The sequence below is a fragment of the Pipistrellus hanaki genome (assembly GCF_964339955.1).
Source record: "Pipistrellus hanaki genome assembly, chromosome: 1".
Taxonomy (NCBI): Eukaryota; Metazoa; Chordata; class Mammalia; order Chiroptera; family Vespertilionidae; genus Pipistrellus; species Pipistrellus hanaki.
Genome location: NC_140503.1, coordinates 49,882,755 through 49,905,510, shown reverse-complemented (window position 1 = coordinate 49,905,510; position 22,756 = coordinate 49,882,755). Strand labels below are relative to the sequence as shown.

The 22,756-nt window shown below is 35.2% G+C and overlaps 2 protein-coding genes and 1 pseudogene across 7 annotated transcripts in view; 2 read left to right on the top strand and 1 right to left on the bottom strand.

Annotated features, from left to right (window-relative positions):
- CGNL1 (cingulin like 1) overlaps positions 1–22,756 on the top strand; it is a 526,252-nt gene that overhangs the window by 54,540 nt on the left and 448,956 nt on the right. The gene's annotated exons all lie outside the window — the stretch shown is intronic.
- TCF12 (transcription factor 12) overlaps positions 1–22,756 on the top strand; it is a 310,815-nt gene that overhangs the window by 54,500 nt on the left and 233,559 nt on the right. The gene's annotated exons all lie outside the window — the stretch shown is intronic.
- Positions 1,240–3,391, bottom strand: LOC311611930 (small ribosomal subunit protein eS6-like; annotated as a pseudogene). Its single transcript has 3 exons — positions 3,319–3,391; positions 2,579–3,117; positions 1,240–1,265 (listed from the first exon to the last, which is right to left on the bottom strand). The product of its transcript is annotated as a small ribosomal subunit protein eS6-like (transcript).

Genomic DNA, 22,756 nt, shown 5'->3' with positions numbered 1-22,756 from the left:
ATAAAGGTTACAGTGTAAGTTACACTTTTGGTACGATTTATTTTATCTACAGGTCCTAAAGAAGAACTTTTAGGATTATTGTCACTCAGAGGTCAAAAACATATAGCAAATGCTGTAATTGAGTGTATTGAAAAATATCAGATTCCACTTGATAAAATTGTCTCAATTTCAACAGACGAGGCGAAAAGTATGACCAGCGTAAGAAATGGGTTTGTTGCTATTTTGAAAGAAAAAATTAATCACGAGATACTTACTTACCATTGCATCATTCATCAAGAAGCGCTTTGTGCGCAGACATTTCCAGAAGAAATTTGCAAAGTTATGGAATTGGTGATTAACATTATCAACTCCATTATAGCTAAAGCTCTTAATCATCACCAATTTAAAGAATTTTTAGTTGAAATGGAAAGTGAGTACGCAGATCTGCTGCTGCATTACAAGGTACGTTGGTTATCAAGAGGAAACATTTTGAAACATTTCGCTTCCTAATTAACATAAATTAAAGCATTTCTCCTTGAGAAGGGTGTTCACTATCCAGAACTAACAAACTATCAGTGGATCCAAAAATTTTATTACATGATAGACGTTATTTCTCATCTAAATCAGCTTAATTGTAAACTACAGGGGAAAGGAAACACAATTTTTTCGATGTTAGAAGTTATTTCATTTGAAAACAAATGATCTCTTTTTGCTCAAGATTTTGAAAGAGAAACTTTGATTCACTTTCCAAGCCTGTTGAAACATCACCAAGAAAATAATTCTGATATTGACATTTGCTATTTCAAAGCAACACTTTCAAATATGAGGGAAGCTTTTCTCAACAGGTTTCAGGAATTCAGAAATAGCAAAGTGACGTCAGCCTTCGTTAAAAAACCTCTTACTGCTACTGTAACAGAATTAAATTTTTCTCTCTTTAATATTGACCTTGGCAACTTTGAAATACAATTGCTGTATTTAAAAAACAAAGAATTGTGGAGCTCGAAATTTGAACGTCTTTGTGCTGATACAGAAATATTGGAGAAATAGAAATGTAAACTTAGTTCACGGCACAAGTGGCTTTGAAAGACCTGGAGAAGGAAGATATGTTGATTTTTTTTAACACCTGGGATAGTATTCCTGACTCATACAATCAACGGAAAAAACTAGCGTTTGTTATTCTTTCCTTATTCAGGTCAACATATTAATGCGATCAATCATTTTCAAGCATGAACCTTATCAAGAGTAAATTGAGAAGTCGTCTTATTGATGAGAACCTGGAATCGTGCCTAAAATTAAAAACAACAACATACAAACCTGACTTACCCAAACTTTCCAAGGAGATGCAAGGCCATTGTTCACATTAGTGTTTGTCTGTCATTGTCATGATTTAATTTTATGAATATTGTAAGGAATTTAATTTTATCAATAAATATTGTTATTAAGTATGATATCAAGTTTTATTCAATGTACCTATAGTTTAACTAGACTTAAAACTTTAAGTAAAGTTTATTAAGTTAATTTTAGGGAACGTTGTGGAGTGAAAGATGTAGGGCCGAGGATTGAGAAAGGAATGTTGAGATGGTTTGGACATATAGAGAGTTTGAACGAAAGGAGATAGACGAAACAAGTATACAAAACAAGTGCAGATGGGAGAGTTGGAAGGGGTCGACCTCAGTGAACGTACCTTAATCAGATTGAGGACATTTTTAGCAAAGGTCAGTTTAGGAGTACCTTAGTTAAGGGTACACTCAAGGGGCCAAAGAGCTGCATGTGGCTCTCGAGCTGCAGTTTGCCGACCACGGACTGAGCATAATACTCTCTAGGTCACTCTATGCTGTCTCAAAAAGTAAGAGCTGTTTCTTTTTTACGGCTGCATAGTATTCCATGGTGTAAAAGTACCACAGTTTTTTTATCCACTCATCTACTGATGGGCACTTGGGGCTGATTCCAGATCTTAGCTATTGTAAATTCTGCTGCTATGAACATAGGGGTGCATATATTCTTTCTCATTAGAGTTTGGGGTTTCTTGTGATATATTCCTAGAAATGGGATCACTGGGTCAAATGGCAGTCTATTTTTAGTTTTTTGAGGAAACACCATACTGTTTTCCATAGTGACTACACCAGTTTGCATTCCCACTAACAATGTACTAGGGTTCCCTTTTCTCCACATCCTCGCCAGCACTTGTCATTTGTTGATTTTTTTATGATTGCCATTCCGATAGGTGTGAGATGGTACCTCATTGTCATTTTAATTTGCATCTCTCTGATTAGTGACTTTGATGATTTTTTCATATGTCTCTTGGTCTTGTGAATGTCTACTTTGGAGAAATGTCTAAGTCCTTGGCCCATTTTTAAATTAGATTGTCTTCCTTTTGTAAGTTGTATGAGTTCCTTAAATATTTTGGAAGTGAACCCCTTATTAGGTTTATCATAGCCTAATGTGTTCTCCCATGCAGTGGACTCCATTTTTATTTTGTTGATGGTAGGTCTAGATTCTGTCTTTTAAAAAAATGTTTGTTCTTATTTATTGTTACTCATAATAAATCTCATTTTTTTAACTAGACTCAGGGGTAGAAGTTCTAGAGAGGGCAGCCTACATCCCTTGGCAATCTGTTCTTGCTGTTTTTCCTTGGCCTTCACTCTCTTAGCCAAAAATTTAGCATATTCTGTAGCCTCTTCCTTATTTTTCTTAGCACGTTGTTTCTTCAGAGCAATATGCTGACGTTTGTGTTGCAGAACATATGGAGAAACAAGATGCTGAATCTTGGGTACTTTAGTCCTAGGTTTCTTACCTTCTTTGTTTAGGGGCTTTGTCACAGCATATTGGCAGATAGCATCTTCTTTAGAGATTGTGAAAAGTTTGTGGATTCTGCTAGCTCTTTCGGGACCCAAGCGATGAGGCATAGTAGTATCAGTGATACCAGGAATCTTTCTCCCCCTTTTTAACAATGACTAAGTTGAAACACTAAGATTGGCTTCCACAGTGCTACTTCAAACAGATCTGCACTTTCTCTGCCCAGTCCTCCTTGTTCTATAATAGGAATGCTCCTTATTCCACAGCAGGCAGACATGGTCATGGGTCAAGACACCTGCTTAATGGGGAAACCTTGTTTGTCATTCCGGACCACTGATTCAACTCTTCAGCCAGAGCAACAGCAGCACGTTGTGGCCATACGCTTCTCATACTACCCTGTTTTCCCGGAAATAAGACAGTGTCTTATATTATTTTTTCTCTCAAAGTTGCGCTAGGTCTTATTTTCAGGGGATGTCTTATCTTTCTAGGCGCTAGGTCTTATTTTCGGAGGATGTCTTATTTTCGGGGAAACATGGTAGGTACGAAGTTCGCGCTTATCCTCCACTTCAGTGAGTTTGTGGCAGCTGGTGGCTGAGGAAGAGATGTTCAGCTTCATCCTGAAGCAGCTGACCACCTCTAAGGTGCCACAAAAAAAGAGCACCAAGTTCTGTCTTAAGATGATTTTCCTTTATGGTGCTTGTACTTAACAGGAACATTTAGAGGGACATGGTGCTTGTATTTTTCATTGCCCTCCTAATCAGCAATTTAAAAATATTGGAAGCATGCATTTGAGTGCTAAATTCTAGATTGCATTTTATGGCTTATATTGCCTGTAAATCTGGAAATACTTATTTTAATAAGGGAGGGGTGATAATTAGTTTTCAACATGGGCATATTTGCTGTTATTAATATTGCTCTATATGTCTGTTGGCCGATAGCCTCCTTCTTGCAGGATTAAGAACCGAGATAGTATGTGTTTTTAATGGGCCAGTGAGTTCTTTGGGTATGTTTTGGAATACTGCTGAACTTTTAAGAATTTCTTAACAAATTTGACCAGAACTCCTAAATTAAAATTTCCATGTCACTTCAGCTAAGTTAAATAAATTCTCAGGTTTTTGCTTTAATTTCCAGTCCCCTTATATGGGACTAGTTCAAGGAATGAAAAATGATATTCCTGATATTCTCATTCACTAAGTTGTTTTTCCCTAATGGTAAAGGATTTGCATGGGCCCATTCTTCTCTGATTCCTTTGCCTTTTTTCTCTTCTCTTTCCTCGTTAACACTCTCTTCCCATCCAGTGACTGCTGTCCAACAAGATATAATGGTTGACCAAATCTAGGGGCATAGGAAAAAGCTGAATATTGAACTTGTATAGAAAAGGATTAAACTTGTGACCTTATGTTATCTTCCATGTAATTCTAATTACTACATTATAGTGTCTTAACTTATTTAATTCAGACATTTATAATTGGTTAACCAGTAAAGTGTGGGTCTATTTAAATGACGTTTGGAGGAAGTAAGATCTCATTAGTATGCATTATGAAAAATGTCTTTTAGTCTATTGCTTGAATGATGATGGCCTGAAAATTTAAGACATTTAGGGTTAATAGTTTGTCATGGCAAAGCATTCATTATTTTTTAAAGAAATGAAAAGAACTAATTTTTGTACCTTATTTTTTTTATATGCTCTTGTTAGAACTATGAAGTTGACTCATATAAATAAATAATTGTATTATAGTGCCCTTTTTATCATTATTGACTGACATTGTACAAGGGCTGTCTTACAACATTCAGAGTATAGAAAAGGTTGATTAAAACAAGTCAGTGAAGAAGTTTTTAGTTTATTATGGAGACAAACACCTTTGTTGTGTGATTCCTTAGATTTTCTTAAAAAATTGATCTCCTTAAACTAAAAGCCTTTCTCAAATCCCAACACCTTTAAAGTTTGTTGTCATATTCTTTTGATCTTTTTTGTTCTTATTTTAAACTTAAATTTTAAAACTTGTATTTCTTAGTTCCAGAGTTTGAAAGAGTTTAAAAATCACCCTTTTGAAAGAAAATATCCTTAGTGATTTTAATTTGAATCTACTACTGAAAGTCACCTAACATTTCCTTGGATAGTGATTCTTTTTCTTTTTTAAAAATATATTTTATTGATTTTTCACAGAGAGGAAGGGAGAAGGATAGAGAGCTAGAAACATCGATGAGAGAGATACATCGACCAGCTGCCTCCTGCACACCACCCACCGGGGATGTGCCTGCATCCAATGTACATGCCCTTGACTGGAATCGAACTTGGGACCGTTCAGTCCACAGACCGACGCTCTATCCACTGAGCCAAACCAGTTTCGGCTGATTCTTAACTAGTTACCTATAAATGGATCACCCACATAAATAAATACCTTGTTATGTGGCCATCATGTCATTATGATTTTCATAAAGAGTGAGAAAGCAAGTCCTTTTTTTATTTGTTTTAAAATATTATTTTGATCACTTTCCTTCAAAATAGTAAAGGTTTCATATTCAGACATAAAGTTGGATGAACTGCATCATTTAGATCTAATTATAAATTCCATATTATATTTTTTATCATTTTAATTTTAGTAATTTTATAATTAAATATAGTTTGCTTTTAATAACATACCAGATATATCATTTAAAATTTTTTCTTTCAGCTTTATTAAGATAGAGCTGATAAACAGCACTATATAAGATACATGGTATAATAACTTATCTTAAATATATTATGAAATGATTACCATAATAAGTTAACATCCATTATCTCATATAGGTAAAAAAAAAATTAAAAATGTTTTTTTCTTTATTATGAGAACTTCTCTCTTAGCAATTTTTAAGTGTACCTTACAGCAGTGTTAACTACAGTTATCATGCTATATGTTACATCCCCAATACTTACTTATCTTTAACTGTAAGTTGGTATGTTTTGACCACCTTCATCGTATTTCTCCTCTTTCCATCCCATTTCTGATAAACACAAATTTGATATTTTTTCTGTGAACTCTACATATAAGTGAGATCCAATAGTATTTGTTTTTGTCTGATTTAATTTTACTTAGCATAAAACCCTCAGGGTCCATCCATGTTGTCACAAATGGCAGGATTTCCTTCCTTATTTTTTTATTGCCAAATAGTATTCTGTTGTGTATACACACCACGTTTTCTTTATCCATTTATTTGTTGGTGAACACTTAGGTTTTTTTCCATATGTTGGCTATTGTAAATAAGACTGCAGTGAACATGGGGGATACAGATGTCTCTTTACATAGTGACTTTGTTTCCTTTTGATATATACCCAGAAATGAAATTATTGGATCATATGGTAGTTCTATTTTTTAATATTGTGAGCATTTCCACGATGTTTTCCACAGTGGCTGTATGAATTTACAGTTCTACGAAGAATGCACAAGGATTCCTTTCATATACTCACCAGTGCTTATCTTTTGTCTTTTGGAAGATAGCCAATGTAGTTGGAATGAGTCATTGTGGTTTTGTTTTTTATTTCCCTAATGATTAGTGATGTTAAATACCTCTTTACATACTGTGAATCATTTGAATATCTTTGGAAAAATGTCTGTCCATGTCCTTGACCCAGTTTTTAATTGGATTGTTTTTCTGCTGTTGAGTTGTATGAATTGTTCATATATTTTGTATATTATATCTGGATATCAGATATAAGATTTGTAAACTATTTTGGAGTTTTGTGGTTCCATATCAATTTTAGAAAAAAAATATGCCCATTGGAATCTTGATAGGGATTTCATTGAATCTGTAGATGATTTGGGTAGTATGGATATTTTAATAATATTAATTATTCTAATCCATGAACACTGGATATCTTTCCATTTATCTGTGTCTTAAGCAGAGTCCCCCCACCCCTTTTTTTTTCTGATAGTACATTATAAAATTCTGAGGGCTTTGAAGTGTTAGTATATAATCATAAAAGCTCTTTAGCCAAAACATGATCAGCTTTTCTTAATATCATGGCTGTCTTTCTATGAGTTAGTTACTATGTGACTAGCACTTTTGTTTTTGTAAATGGAAGGAGCACTCAATAGACTATTTTCTTATTTTAGATGAATAATATATTCTGATAATTATATTTGAGGCATCCATTTGTTAATGAGAATTATTGGAGAATAGAATTTTGTGTATGGTTTCATTTTCATATAGATTAAGCACACACTATTTTGTCCACTAAATGCATGTATAAAATCTGGATAAAATGGATGAAACAGCTATTTGAGGACTCTAAAGAATAATAATAGGTGGATTGGAAAAAATACTAGAGTCCAAAGTATCATCATATCGACTGTGAGATTACCAGTTTTTTTCCTTTCAGGACCCCTGAGCCTGAACTAATAATCAGATGGCTACAAGTGAGCACTTAGGTATAGACAAAGAGGGCTCTAAAAGAAGCCCACTAGTTCTGGCTTAAGGTCTGGGAAAGATAACTCCTAATACAGTGTGAATGTGGAAATTCTTCTTGTTTTCTTTCTGTTTTCTCATGCCATAGTCCCAAGTAATTCTTTGGTAATGGCAGCAGGGACTGCAGCAGCAGTAGGCTGTAGCCAAAATTAAGGATGGGAAATTTTCTCTCCAGCTGACAAATTCCATTTCTCCCCCATCCCCTGTCCTTTCCCTTTGTAACCCCAGAGTAGGTATAATAGTAGAGGCATGTGATCAAGCTGATAAACTAAAGCCTGAGCATTCTGAAGAAAGGAAAAGGGATCCCACAGGGAATTCAAAAATACTGATATCTGTAGCAGGAGAGATTTGGTAAAAACAGTACTATAAAGTTAGTTATGAATTCATGGGCTTGCCTCTGAGCTATACATACATGGAAATTACAAATTATTGTCTAAGTTCTAGACTGATTATTGGATGATACAAGGTGGGACAGAGTGAGATAAAATGGCAGAGGCTTTGAAAAATGAAATGGTAATGGAACTGTGCCCACAGAAGCTATGTTGATATCTGTGGCCCTAACCTAACCATATCATATTGATCACCTGATAAAGCAAAAAAAAAAAAAAATATATATAACATTATCCACAGGATTTAAACAAGAGCCAGAGTTTCAAACATAATATTTAAAATGTCTAGATTATAATAAAAAAGTATACAGCATATGAAGAGCCAGGAAAATTTGAATTCACATGAAAAGAGATGATCAAACATACCATATTATCATGATACAGATGTTGGGATATTATAGAAACTTTATAATAGCTGAAATATAAATGTTCCAGCAAGTAGTTGTGAATGCTCATGAAATAGATGGAAAAGTAGAAAGTTTTAGCAGAAAAAGAGAAGATATAAGAAAGAAATGGTATTATTAGAACTGAAAAATACAATAAGTGGAAAAAACTCTCTGGATAATTCAATAACAAAGGGGAGACAGATTTTTAAAAATTGTACAGAACCTCAGGAATTATGGGAAAATAACAAAATGTTGGACATTTAAATATATTTTGGAAAAGGCTGTAGTGCTAAAAAGTATTTGAAGAAATAAATGGCTTGAAACATTACAAATTTAGTGAAAGATATATACATACAGATTCAGAGAACCTGAAATAGTGTAAATAAAAAGAAATTCATACCCAGACATGTCATAATGAATTGGAAAAACAAAAACAAAAAATAATATTGAAAGGACCCAGAGAAAAATGACATTACCTATACAGTAACAGTGACTTGAATGATAGAGAATTTATCATCATAAACCATTGAGGTGGGAAGAAAAGGCAAAGCATTCTTAAAGTGCTAAAAGAAAAGAATTGTATATAACCAGGAAAAATATTTTTTAGTGATGAGAGTAATATAAGGACATATTCAGATAAAGGAAAACTAAGAGTATTCATTTGCCAAAAGATCAAAGCATTTGCTTAAGAGTGTTTTTAAGACTGAAGGAGAAACGATACCAGAAGGAAACTTGGATAAAAGGAATGGAAAGAAGATGAACAGAAATGGTAAATATTTGCATAAATATCATAGTCTACTGAGTTCTTCAAAATATATTTGACAGTTGAAAGCTAATATCATAACATTGTCTGATGGGGTTTTCAGTGGATGAGGTACAATATATGACATCTGTGGTCCAATTGAAGTTGTAAAATACTAATCTAACTAGACTGAAAAGTTAAGTATGAATGTAATATTCCCTAGAACACATGTTAAACACAAGGCCCGCGGGCCAAATCCAGCCTGCCAGGCCTTGCAATGTGGCCCGCACCGCGCTGTCATCACTGCACTCCGCTGTCAGTTTATGACATTGTCAGTTTATGACTGTTCAGTAAACCATTCGGCCCGCGATTTAGGCTGGATTTTAGATTTTGGCCCCTTCTCTGATTGAGTTCGACACCCCTACCCTAGAATCACTACTTATAAAATAAAGAGATAATTTAGAATTACATTGGTATGTTAGATAATTAAGGTGGACCATTAAAAAAATACTAAATCCCAAAGAAGACAGAAAAAGGAAAACAAATGGAAGAAGCAGAAAACAAATAAAATGGCAGATGTAAATTCTTACCCACCAATATTTGCATTAAACCTTTAAATGCTATAAACATGTCAATTAAAAGAGATTGTCAGAGTGCATAAGTAAATTACCCCATTGTATACTGTCTGTTAGAAATTTAGTTCGAATATAATAACATAAGTTAAAAGTGAAGGGATGGAATAAGATATTGTACAAAAACCAATAAAAAGAAAACTAGTGTTTATAAATAATAGTGAATGAAGTAGACTCCATAACAGAGATAATTATATAGGATAGGATAAAAAGGACCATTACATATTGATAAAAAGATTCTAAATGTGTGCATACCTAACAACAGAAGTTAAAAATACATGAGCAAAATTTGACAGCACTCCAATAGTCCTTTTTTAGGAATAGATAGAACTACCAGACAGAAATCATCAAGGGTACAGAGTGCCTGAACAAAACTATCACTTAGATTTAATTTATGTTTATATAATACTTTACTCAGCAACAGCAGATATACGTACTTTTCAAGTACATGTTACCCAAATATAACATATCTTAGTCATTATATAAATCTTAACAAGTTAAAAAAAATTGAACTCAAAGCATGTTCTCAGAATATAATAAAAATGAACTAGAAATCAGTAACAGGATAAAAGGAAAATCCAAGCTTTTTTGGAAATTAAATAGCAGACTTCTAAATAATATGTTGGGTAAAAGAAGAAACCTCAGGGAAAATTAAAACATATTTTGAACTAAACAAAATAAAAATATAACATGAAAATTTACAGCCCAGGCAGTGTTTACAAGAAAACTGATTGCATTAATTACATTAGGAAAAAAGATTCCAAATTAGTAATCTATGTTTCCATCTCAAAAGTTTTTAGTTCAAAAAAAATTTTAAATTATTGTTGAGATTTCTTCTTGGACACATGTAACATTTCAGTAGGAGAGTTGAGAGCACACACCATTCGTTATCTTGTGCAAAAGAAAACAAAGTAAATTCCAGATAATATGAGAAATTAATTTAAAAAAAAGCAAAAAAATAATAGTGACAATCAACAAAATGAAAAGTTTTTTGCATAGTTAAATAAAATTGATGTCTAGCAAAACTGACAAGAAAAAAGAAGCCATATAGAACCAGTATAAGTAATGGAAGAGAGGATATCATTATAGACACCAGGAATTCAAACAACTTGATGTGAACAAATTTGACAAATTAGGTGAAATGGACCAATTCATTGAAATGGGTTAATTCCTGAGACCGGTTTGGCTCAGTGGATAGTGTCGGCCTGCAGACTGAAATGGATTAATTCCTTAGCCAGCTACCTAAACTTGCCCAAGAAGGGAAAGATTATGGTGATAAGTCTTACAACTATTAATGAAATTGAATTCATAGTCAACATAGTCAAAAACCGTCTTAAAAAGAAATATCTACACACGGATGATTTACTGGTGAATGCTACCAAATACTTAAAGAATATTTAACATTTTGTCTCTACCATTTCTTCTAAACAAAGAAGAGGAGGGAATACTTCCCAACCCTCTTTATGAAGTCAGAATTAAACTGATAGCAAAACTAAACAAAGACAGAAGAAAAAGTGAAAGGATGAAAGAAAACTATGAACTAATACATCTCATGAATATAGTTGCAAAATCCTCAACAAAATATTAGCAAATTGAATCCCATTATCCATAAAAAGAATATATCATGGTTAACAAACCTACAAAAAAATCAACTAACATCATACTTTATGTTGTGTGACTGAATGCTTTTCCCCATGAATGAGAACAAGGTAATGATGTGTGCTCTTACCTCTCATATTAAAATTTTACATGTGTCAAAAGAAGAAATCTCAAGAGTAATTAACTTTTTTTTGAACTAAATAAAAAAGGAAAACACGGTTTCAAACTTTGTGAGATGCAGCAAAAACAGTGCTTACAGAGAAATTTATATTATTGAATGCATACATTAAAATAAATACTTACATCAGTAATATAAGATTGGTAGGGAACTAGAAAAAGAAGAGCAAATTAAGTAATCCGGAGAAATAGAGCAGAATCTATGAAATTGAAAACAAAAAAATCAGTGAAACCAAAAGCTGTTGCTTTGAGTAAATAAGGGACGATTTACCTTATTTTCAGCTCTACTTTTCAGAGTCTAGTTTTGTTTTTGTTGTTTATATCTCTTTATTAATGACTTCTAATTCTGTACATTTAGTCTCATTATTCTCTCCACTGAAGTATCTTATCTGTAATAGTTACCATGACCAGGTTCAGCTTCTATTTCTTCATTTTAGTTTTTCACCATTAAAATTCTACCTTAGTGCTTTATTTTTGCAGGTGTACATTTAATATGTCTCCATAGCCTTATTTTTTCTACTCATAAATTTTACTTTTTCTGTAATTCTTTTAATGCTTTTATTTATACTCCAGTGACCAGGAAACACACAATTGTAATGGTTTTTTGGTTTTATGATTTTGACTATAAACATGCAATATTTCGGTAAGCATTTCACAAAAAAAGGTCATTCTTCTACATAACTATCATCAAAAAAACATTAAGCAGAAGTTTCCCTAACTCTATTTCCTATTTAAAATTTCCTGAATTGTCCCAAAAAATTTTCCATGGATAAAAATATATTTTTTGCAGTTGAATTTTTTTTTTTTTTTTTTTTTTTTTTATGATTTTCAGTTTCTTTTTATTTAAAAGTTTCCCTTACAACCTTCTCCACCCCCCCCCCCCCCCCCCCCGGTAGAATATCTCACATTTTGGATTTTTCTGATTTTCCTTGAAGTTTCATTTAATGTATTCCACTATCTCCCACTTTTCCTGAAACATTAAAATTTTGTCAATAAAACTTTGTAATTGATGCTATATGTATAATATTAAGAGGCACACAATATTTAATGACTTGTTCTTAATTTAACCTGCTTCCATGGTTTGTTCTGGGACTTGTCTTTTTCTTAAGAGTTCAAGAGAAAAGAGAAAATAGAAGGATTTTGTTGTCCCTGAAAAGTCATAGGAATAAAAGAGTAGGTAAATGTATGAAAGATACTATAACCACTGGAATGAAAGAAAACATGAAACCATTTCTAGAAAGAGGAGGACCAGTGAGCCTTGAACTTGGAATATGAATATTTTGCGGTTGAGGAGCATGTCTCTTTCCCCAGTCCTTTTGTACAGTTTTCTTTGTCTGCATGAGGAAGTCATACCTAGAGCATGATGTGAATTACACAGTTGATCCAAGAGAGAAAATCTGGGAGCTGACTTTACAGACAAATACACGGTGATGAAAGTGTTGTATATGCGAGTGGTGTGGGAAATGTTCTACATTCCCCATGAGAAAGTAAACACTTCTAGTTTACACTCTCCTGAAAACTGAGCACAAAGGGGAATATGCCTTCAAAAAAATGACATTCTTTTTTTCTTAAGTGAGCACCCGTAAAATCATATTCAATCACAATTTTTAAATTAATTAACATGTTAAGTTTGTTGAAACAGAAATAGAATGCACTTACTTCATATTCTGTTTTCATAAATCTGAAATTTCTGAGTAGACATCCATCCATGTTGATTGCCTACAGTTAGTTGACCCCTTCATGCATATTTTTGAACACAACAGAATACTCTGATTAGCAAAAGACAGTTTCCAGTCAAGCATGTCATTTTTAAAGTCCTACACAGATATATTCCAATCAGACAAGAAAACTGATTGATTTAAAGTAAGTTCTTAGGAGGTATTTATTTATTTATTTATTTATTTATTTATTTATTTATTTATTGGACTGACAAGCTGTCAATTGAAAGGGAAACTCAGTTCCCATTTAGTATCTCTATAAAAGTAACTTTAACCAGGTAAAATAAAGCAAGCATAGTCTGTGGATCCTCATGCTGTACTTCTTATTCATAATACTTAGCAGTTTGTGGGTAATTATTGATTCAAATTAATCCTTTATTATGTCCACACCTGGAAAACCAACACTTAACATGAACACTGCATCTGAGAAAAGAGGTTCAATTCTAGATTGTGAATTGGATTTATGGTAACCTTGAGAGATCACCATTTAAAATAGTGTATTTCTTTGCCCTGGCCAGTATGGCTCATTTGGTTGAATGTTGTACCATGCCCCCAAAGGATTGCCAGTTCTTTTTCCAATAAGGGCATGTGTCCAGGTTGAGTGCTTTATCCCTGGGGTTCTAACAATTGTAGAAGAGAAATTTCTTTTTCACATGGATGTTCCTCTCTCTATGAAAATCAATAAAAAGCAAAAATAAAAATAGTTGTACTACTTCTAGTATACCACTATTTAGTTAATAGAAAAATTAGAAAAATTCATTCTTATACAAGAAGAACCTATTTTCTACAATCATTTTATATGAGAAATTTAACCAACCTTTAAGCTTTTCACTATATCCCCACTTTCCATGGGTTAAAATAACTTGATGATTGTGTTCTGTAGGGTAGTGGATAACTATATATAGTCAATTCAGTAAAGTCATTAAGCTCCCTTGCTCTGCCATGAATTGTCAATATTGAACAAGTCTGTTTACATGTCTGGGCCTACATTTCTTCCTTTGTAAAATGAGGAGGTGGTGTCCCATCATCTCTAATGTGTTTTCCAATTCTAGAATTTTGTGGTTTTTATGTGTAATAACTAACATAAAAACAAGTCTGAGGTGCTGACAGATTGAGATATATCTTCTGAATTATCAGGTAAAGTGATATAACTAAAATAATAGTCCTAAACATTATTTTTTATTTTAATTTTTAAAAATATGTTATTTATGATGTATGGTAACTGTCACATTATTTTTACTAAACTTCTTTTCAGATAATCTTTATAAATGAAAGTTTTATTTTCAGTTTCCTTAAATCCCTTGGTCATCAGTTTTGTATTTTAAGTCCTTATTATATAAGGACTCACAATCCTAGGTCTCCATGGATAAAGGTTGGATAAGGAAGCACGTTTTCTTGACCAAGAGTATTTACCTACGAAATCATCTCCATTCAAACATATCCCTCAGCTAGACTGTCTAGCCATGGCTGTTGAGCCCAAACCTTGTTTATTTCTAGTGACAGTGTACAAACAGAACATAAAGAAAAATTATAGATAATGTGAAAGTGCTGTATGTCATGAAATTCATGAAAGGGCCATAGTAGAACAGTTTCAGTCATATGCAAAGCCATATGTGGGTGAGGTTGTGACAGACAGATTGGTTAACAATTGTAGAAGAGAAATTTACCAAGAGAATGATCCAGTGACTCGGTTCTTTAGGAAAAAGTGATTTGAATGTCAGAATTCAGAGAAACCTTTGTTGAAAAATTACTTTTGTTTAGATAATGATCTGAAATTCAGCTAGGAAGCGAAGGATGCTGTTATACAGTATTATTTAAAATTATGACCTCCCTCCAGTTTTGTTCATTCTCCTCAATTAGCACATGACCATAATAATGACCTAAATTTTGTGATACCTTTTAAAAATTATTTTGAAATTAAAGTCCTAAGCAAATATTTTTTTCACTAGTTACTGTGAAAATTTGGTTCTGTTTTTACATGGGCTCATTTGGTGAATTTTTAAAAATCCAGTACCAATTATCCTTGTTTAGTGAGAATTCTGTAGATTTATAGCCAAAGATGAGGTCGATGGATTTCTGGTATGCAACATTAATTTTAATATCAACGTTACAAAGAATTCATTGAACATTTCTTTTGTTGGGTGTTATAAGTTCATTAAATTGATTTATTTGCTTAGGGACGAGAGAGAAGAGAAAGAAGAGAGAGAGAAAGAGAGAGAGAGAGAGAGAGAGAGAGAGAAATGGAAAACATAAATTAGGTTTATAGACAACCAAAGATTAATCAAGCTCTTGTAGGACATCTCTAAATTTTTCAACTCAGATTTGTTCTGTGCTACTTGAAGTTCAAGGTCCCAAGGAGATGTCATTTTCATCCATGCCTGGCTCATATACAGCAGATTCTCGAATAATGTCATTGCCTTATAATGTTGTTGAAATGCCATTGGAACTTAACTCTTGTTTATATCAATTAGCCTTTGGTAAACTTGGTTTTGTTATACATCATTTTGCTGTAGTTCCAAGAAAATATTGATAACATTAAGTTAGGATTTAACTATATTTGACATAGATGTGGTAGCAAGTTCTAAATCTTTCCATTGTATATCTGATTTTATTTTCTTTTGCATGCAGTATTCATTTTATATTATCAGAGAAATAGTAGTGGCTTTTTTATTTTACAATTAGAGGACTGGTGCACGAAATTTGTGCACTGGCGGGGGGGGGGGGGCCTCGGGTTGTCCCTCAGTCCAGGCTGCACCCTCTCTAATCTGGGACCCCTCGGGATGTCCGACTGCCTGTTTAGGCCCGATACCTATAGGCCTAAACCGGCAGTTGGATATCCCTCTCACAATCTGGGATTGCTGGCTCCTAACCTCTTGCCTGCCTGTGTGCCTGATTTCCCCTAAAAGCTTCTGCCTGCCAACCGGATCACCCCCTAACCACTCCCCTGCCAACCTGATTAACACCTAACTGCTCCCCTGCAGGCCCGGTCACCTCCAATTTCCTTCTCCTGCAAGCCTGGTCCCCCCAACTGCCCTTCCCTGCTGGCCTGATTGTCCCTAACTGCCTCTGCCTGCCTGATCACCCCTAATTGCCCTCTCCTGCAGGCCTGATCTTACCTCCAGCTGCCCTCCTCTGCCATCCAATTAGGTTCTGATTGGTCAGTTTCTATGCCAGTCAGCATCTCGGCCTATTTTCTAGCTTGGTCATAGAGGTGGGGCTGATCAGCAGCTGCCCCAGGCTGCTGGAGGTGGCTGAACTGCTGACCTCTGGAGAGAGAGGCTTGGCTGTTGGAGAGGGAGAGAGAAGCAGGGTCTGATCTCCCTGCTCTCTCCCAGCCTCATCAGCAGCCACTGCCACTGATGATCAGCCCCACCTCTCTCTCCCCTACCACCCCCGAGAGGTCAGTAGTTCATCCCACTTTCCTGCTGCACATGAAGCCTGGCGAATCATCGAGCCTCCTGGCCGTTGCGGATGTGACGGACCCAGGGTTTTATATATTATTATATTGTTTCTCCAGCTATAAGAATGTATAAATGGAAACTATCATAGGTATTTTAATTCTTGTGTGCTTTACAGATCTACAGTGTGGCTCTTGGTTATTGTTGCAGATTGGTTTCCATGGGAAGCCTGAGGTAGAGTTTAGCTTACAGGACATTAATTGAGTGCTTTTGGGATCAACATCTGTGAAAAGAAAAGGAAGGAAACAGGATTGGACAGAGGGAAAATTTAAGTTGTGATTCAGACCCAATGATATCCTTGACCAACCCTTTACTGTGAATTCTTTCCTGTGTTGGGTTAAGGTTACCAGGCCCTTATAGTTTCACATGGATCTGTCATTGCATATGGGCTGCCCAGGAAGGGGCATCTCTTGGGCAAAAGCCGCTCTTGGTAGCTCAGGCACTCCAGCAGTTGGGGCAGTGAGTACGGATTGGTTGACACATCACAGTATCCTCCTCAGTAATATTTTATTGTCTCTAATAATTTTTCCTTCTCCTCCCCTTCCCTTCTCCCTTCTTTCTTTCCTCATTTTTCTTTATAGTTTTCCTCGTGCTTCTGGGATAAGTCATAACACTTTTCTTTCTCTCTTCTGAGCAAGGGAAAGAGTCTTGACTTACTTTAACTGCCTTAAAGAATTATTGATAGTCTCTAAAAATAAATACTTTAAAAATGCATTGGTATCATGGTGTATAAGATGCTTCAGATTTCTTTCCAAACTGTCTAATACTATGAGTAAAAATAAAAATAATGTGTTTTTCTCTTTTGCATTTCTATATACATGATCTCTGGTTGCTGTGAGGCATTTAGTTTGTTTTGGGTGGGGCGGGAATGGACTATTTTAGGAAGGCAGAGAGAATAAAAAAATAATATTTGGCTTTTGATTTTAATGTATTCAGTATGTATATTACTGTGTGCCAGGTACTGTTATAAACTTGGGGATTATAGAATTTTGCAGCAAGAAAATGGGCTTAACAATTAGGTATTTTCAGCAAAATGAAAGATTTCTAAAGTCCCCCTAAATTGCTTATATGAGTCAACGTGGAGGGGGTGGATAATAGTTCTCTGGAATTTTTTATTTTAAAAATATAACTTTGTTTCTCTTGTACTTGACTCTTCCAGATGAATAGGTCTGAAATAGTTAATTTATGGCTACTGGAATGGATCACATGGGTTTTCCCCTGGCTTCTAGGTTAGGAATAACTTAGGCCCTGGGGAGTAAGGGGGGATGGGAGGAGGGAGAAGGGAATGTGATGGGATAGGTCATTAGTGATTTTTGTCTTTAATAACTACCCTAGAGCAATCCTCAAGAAGGAAGACTTCTGGTTGCAGTGTTCCCAAACTGTTGCAAATGCCTTAAATTTAACTTGTTCTGCTCTTCACCCTAGATGTTCTGCCATGATATGATTGCCATTCCTTTTAGCCTTATTGAGAAGTGTACTGGAATCAGCAGGGAATGGCCCCAACTCCTTACCTCCCACACAAAACACCTGCCAAAACCTCCAGATGCTTTCCCTGTCCCCATTTCAGTAGCCCTTGCACAGCCATTCCTTGAAGTGGCCAAATGCCACCTGGCTGATGTTTGGACAGACAGGACAGGTTGGACTGATTTTTCTAAGGTAGTCTCCCAATAATGACTAGATTAAAATTAAATTGAGAATCCTAAGGCACACCAGCCTGTCAAAGGGCCACATTGGATACACTGTCAGCCTGTACTCCTGACTGACTGAGGTCCTACTTGTGGATTTCCAAGAATTGTAAGCAGCTCTCTCTCCATGGGCTCCTTAAGCACTCCTGGCATTGTACTTCCTGAATGGAAGCCAGACATTAACTTGCCTTCCTACCCAAAATAGAGTAACATGCACCATTGGGGTGTTGTAAGAGACCTCAGGTATTTAGTGAAATGTGTAGTTTTTAAATGATTGTAGAGATTTCTTTAACATTAGGCTAACTTTGATTACTTGGGAGACCTTCTTAGAGGGATGACTGATTCAACATTTACATGTACCCTGCAGGCAATTATCCCTAGGAAGAATTAGGTTAGGTGTTGTGAAAATCGATATCTGACTTCTTTAGCTGAAGTGATCAATGATACTACCTGGTCTCTAGAAGGTATTCAAGTCACTGGCCAGGGTTCTTAAAGGTGATAGGATTGCCTTGAATTTCCTTGTGGGTCAGGTCGATTATAAGGCATATTCTGTGTAATCGATGGTACATATTCCTATAGCTGGATTAATGATTTGGTCTAAATGCAGAGGTCAGTTCAGACACATAAGGATAAAGCTACTTGGATTTCTACAGTAGACTCTCATGGTTTATGGGATTTGTCCAGCAGATTTGGCCCAGGACCGTGGAAGACCTGGTGGTCACTACTGCAGGTTGGCCTCATCTTGCTGCTTGGAGTTCTGTGTATAGTTATTTGATTATTAAGACAAATTAAATAGATGTGGTCTTACCTTCGTTGGCCAGATTAATCAGCTCGGTTGATAGAGTGGAATGCTTTAGAAAAATTTGCCAGGAGCCCAAGATAGTGTAGAAACAAGGGACACATAGTTTGGAGGTAAGTTTCCACAGTCCTCTTACATTTCTGCATGTTTTGCAAGCAGAGGCACTACTGAGTGCCCTTGTTTTGGACCATCCTTTTAAGGATATTTGTATAGTAAACAGCCTTGGAAAATAGACATAGTGCCCCTCTCTCTCTCTCTCTCTCTCTCTCTCTCTCTCTCTCTCTCTCTCTGGAACAAAGGGCAAGGATATTTACTGTTCAGTATAATAGAGATAACATCGCTCTTCAGAGCAAAGTTAGGGCATGCTCACTGCTCACTATAAAAGACTTTGTTTGCTAAATGCAGATCTCTCCTTTAAACCCACTGTGTGTGTAGACATCCATTTGGGCTCATTCATGTTTCTGTCATGGGATTTGACTAGTACTTTCTTGCTGACTCAGGAGTCTCATGTTCTTTGTTTTCATTCATGAAACTGACAATCTACCTTGTTAGTTTACAAGTAGGGCAAAATCTCAGACCCTTCACGTTCTTAACGGAGAGTTTATTGGTGTTCGCTCTGGAGTGTCCATTTAGGGGGCCTCATATCTCTACTTAAAAATGATCTGTTTGAAAAAAAAGAAAAAGAAAAAATCTGTTTGACTATCAATGCAAATGTCAAATGCATATAACTTTCAGCCTGGCACTGTCATTTACATGTATATTACCTCTAGTACAGGGGTCACCAATTACTGCCCCAGCCCTTGGGGCCAAATCTGTCTCACTGCCTGTTTCTCACAAATAAAAGTTTTATTGTAATATAGCCACATTCTCTGTATTTGTATTGTCTGTGGCTACTTTTGGGGCTACAAGGCAGAATTGGGTATTGTTAACAGAGACCAAATGGCCCGCAAAGTGAAAAAAACAGTTATCTGTTCCTTTTAAGATAAGATTTATAGAAACCTGTTCTAGCACTCGTAACCCAACATTATTTCCTTTCAATATACTTGAAAAAGTGTTCCAAGGTAGATGTACAAAGATGGTCACTGCAGGGTTGTTGATAATAGTGGAAAAACAACAAAAAAACCAGCAATCATCAAAACCCGGAAACAACTTTAGGAATTGAGAGATCTAGACTTCCTGCATGAAAATTGATCTGTTCTGCAGATTTTCACAAGTCATCCCTTCGATTGAACTCTCCCAATTAGTCTGAGGCACCACATTACATACTTGGACTTAAATATACATGAAACACCATTTTCTTCTTCACCCAGAATAAGAGGTTGTCAGATAATACAATCTGGGAGAGAAGGCAAGGGACACCAGATTTATTTGGCAAGCCTCTGCATAATGCAGGTTCTAGGGTGTGCAGGGATGCCCAGGAATAGGCTGATGTCCTGCTGTTAAGTTTTGCCTTTGATTCTAAAGGTTTTGAAAGCCAATCAAAAGGGTAACCATTGGGAAAACAAAGTAAAACAAAACAAAAACAACCAGAAAACCCCCCACAGAGATTGCTATTGTTCAACTTCTGATGTGGATGAGCCACATTAACTGTTGATTCTTTTCTGGCAAGGGGGGCTTCTGATTATATGCTCAAATGTGAGGGTGGAATTCTTAAATTAGTTGGAAGGCATATACTGACAGAGGTTTAAGAGAGAATTAAATTGATTTTATTTTAATGAGTCTTTAGTAAGAAAATCAAGACCAAACTGTTTTTGGAGTTTGGTACACTGATAAGAAGGAGAAGAATTGATAGCCTGGTAGCAACTTAAATTTTAGGAATCCATCTAAGGAAAAAGAAGGCAGAGTTCTAATATTATGGTGGCCAGCACTGTCAGTATACAGCTTGTTATTGGGCAGTATTGAAGATGTTTCAGAAGTGTTTTGCCTACTGTCTTTAGAGGGTTTTTTTTTTTTTAGTTATAAATATTTTGACAATGTATATTGAATATTTTTTTCACAGTCTTAACTTATAAAAGTTTAATAATATTTAATTATACATTGACATCCTCATAAAAAGAGGGTATATAAAATAGTAATTGTCCCAAAAAACCTAGGCAATGTGTGCCATATGTATGTAATCCAATGTTGTTAACAGACAGTGGTCAGGAGATAAGTGGTAAACTGTTTTTTGGGAGGTAGGAATAGAGACAAATGTATTGAGTGCATATTGAGGATTTGTTGTAGAGTTCAATATGTTGTAAACCTCGTGTTTTGTATTTTTCAGGACTGGAACTGACAAAGTCTGACATGTATTAGTAGCAATGTCTATTTTTAAAAAGTGGTATTTTTTTTTCCTTTTGAAAAAAAATGAAGTAGTGAGGGGAGACATTATTATGTAACTTGTTGCCTAATTTCCATAGATTATATTTTGCCTTGAACATTAAATTTCCAAGTGTTAAGTAACTGAAGGTGGGCAAATAATGTAGAAAACCATTATGTCCTATTCAAAGCTAATACAGCCAGCTAGCTGAATAACACTTGGGAAATGGGCACAACTAAATAAATAGTTGTTTATTTTTCTATATGGGCAATTAGGTAAGCGTGTTATTTCAGGTGGCAGACATGGAAGAATTTTGGACTATGTGTAGGTGGAACAATGCTAAGCTTTCTTCTAGTTAATCAGGGAAGACTTCATGGAAAAGGATGACTAAGTGTGGATAGGCACCTGAGGGTATGGCTGTCCTGGAGCAATCTATCATTTTTGAAATTAAGGATAATAAGCTTTAATTTTTGTGTTAAATGAAGTGAATGGGACTTGTCCAGAGTAAAACACCTATCACCTTGTTTGTTTGTTTTTAATATTTGATATTTTATACTAATTTATGTTTACTTCTTTCACCATGTATTCTCTCCTTAAGCATTTCGAGGGTGGAAATTTCTGCTGCTTTTGGGTCCCACATAGAACAAAACTAAAGACTCAGGCTAACAAAAAGTTCAGTTTTTTTTTTTTTTTTTTTTAAAGAAAATGTTAAGATTTAAAATATGGAAAGTTTAAGCATCTTGTTAGCTCTTGGGCACAATATGAGTCAGTAATGAGCAGACTTAGACCCAAGAGCTGAGGCAAAACCTTTAAAGTAGTTTTAGCTTTAAAGGTCAATATGAGGTCAGAGTGTCACACTGAAATTCAAAGACAGGGTAAGTCCCTGAGTGTAGCAGGCTAGACTAGTGGTGGGAAACAATTTGGTAACGCTGTTCAGAATAAGACTCATGTCTCAGAATCTAGGAGGAAAACACATTTGTTTAGGATAGCATCAGGGTAAAAGTCTTGTTCTTTACAAAGAAGTGACTTCTTTGGTCTTTATACGAATTTTTTTTTTTTTAATACTAGACTCTGGTGATCATATTTCTTGGATGGGACCTCTCTTGTTGGGTCATGTGACTAGTGGAAGGAAATACGTGGTAATATCCTGACTTTATAGAATTTCTGAATTGAAAAGAGAACAGATTACTATTTCCAGTTTATACAGGTAGGAGTGGAGAAATCTGCACAGTGCCATGCCAGGTGGTTTTTCTTCTCTTTTAGGATATTGAGGCTTTCCTTTTTTCTCTTGATGCATAGAGATGTTAAATATCATGTTTTTTGGGGAATTTTAAAAATTTGTTTTGGTTGCCATCCTGAAAGGTCAGTTGGATGAAAAACACAAATCTGGAAGATTTTTGAATTTATTTCTTTGCAAATAAAATGCATTAGTTTTTATTATACTTTAAAGAAACAATCTGAACACTGGAGGATGCGACCTATGCGAGAAGGGCAGTGTGTGAACCTGGCTGGTGTGGTTCAGTTGGTGGAGCACCAAAAGGTTGCTTGTTTTGATTTCCAGTTGGGGCACATACCCAAATTGTGGGTTTGATCCCCAGTTGGAGTGTGTATGGGAGACAACAGATAACCAGTAGATGTCTCTCACATCTAT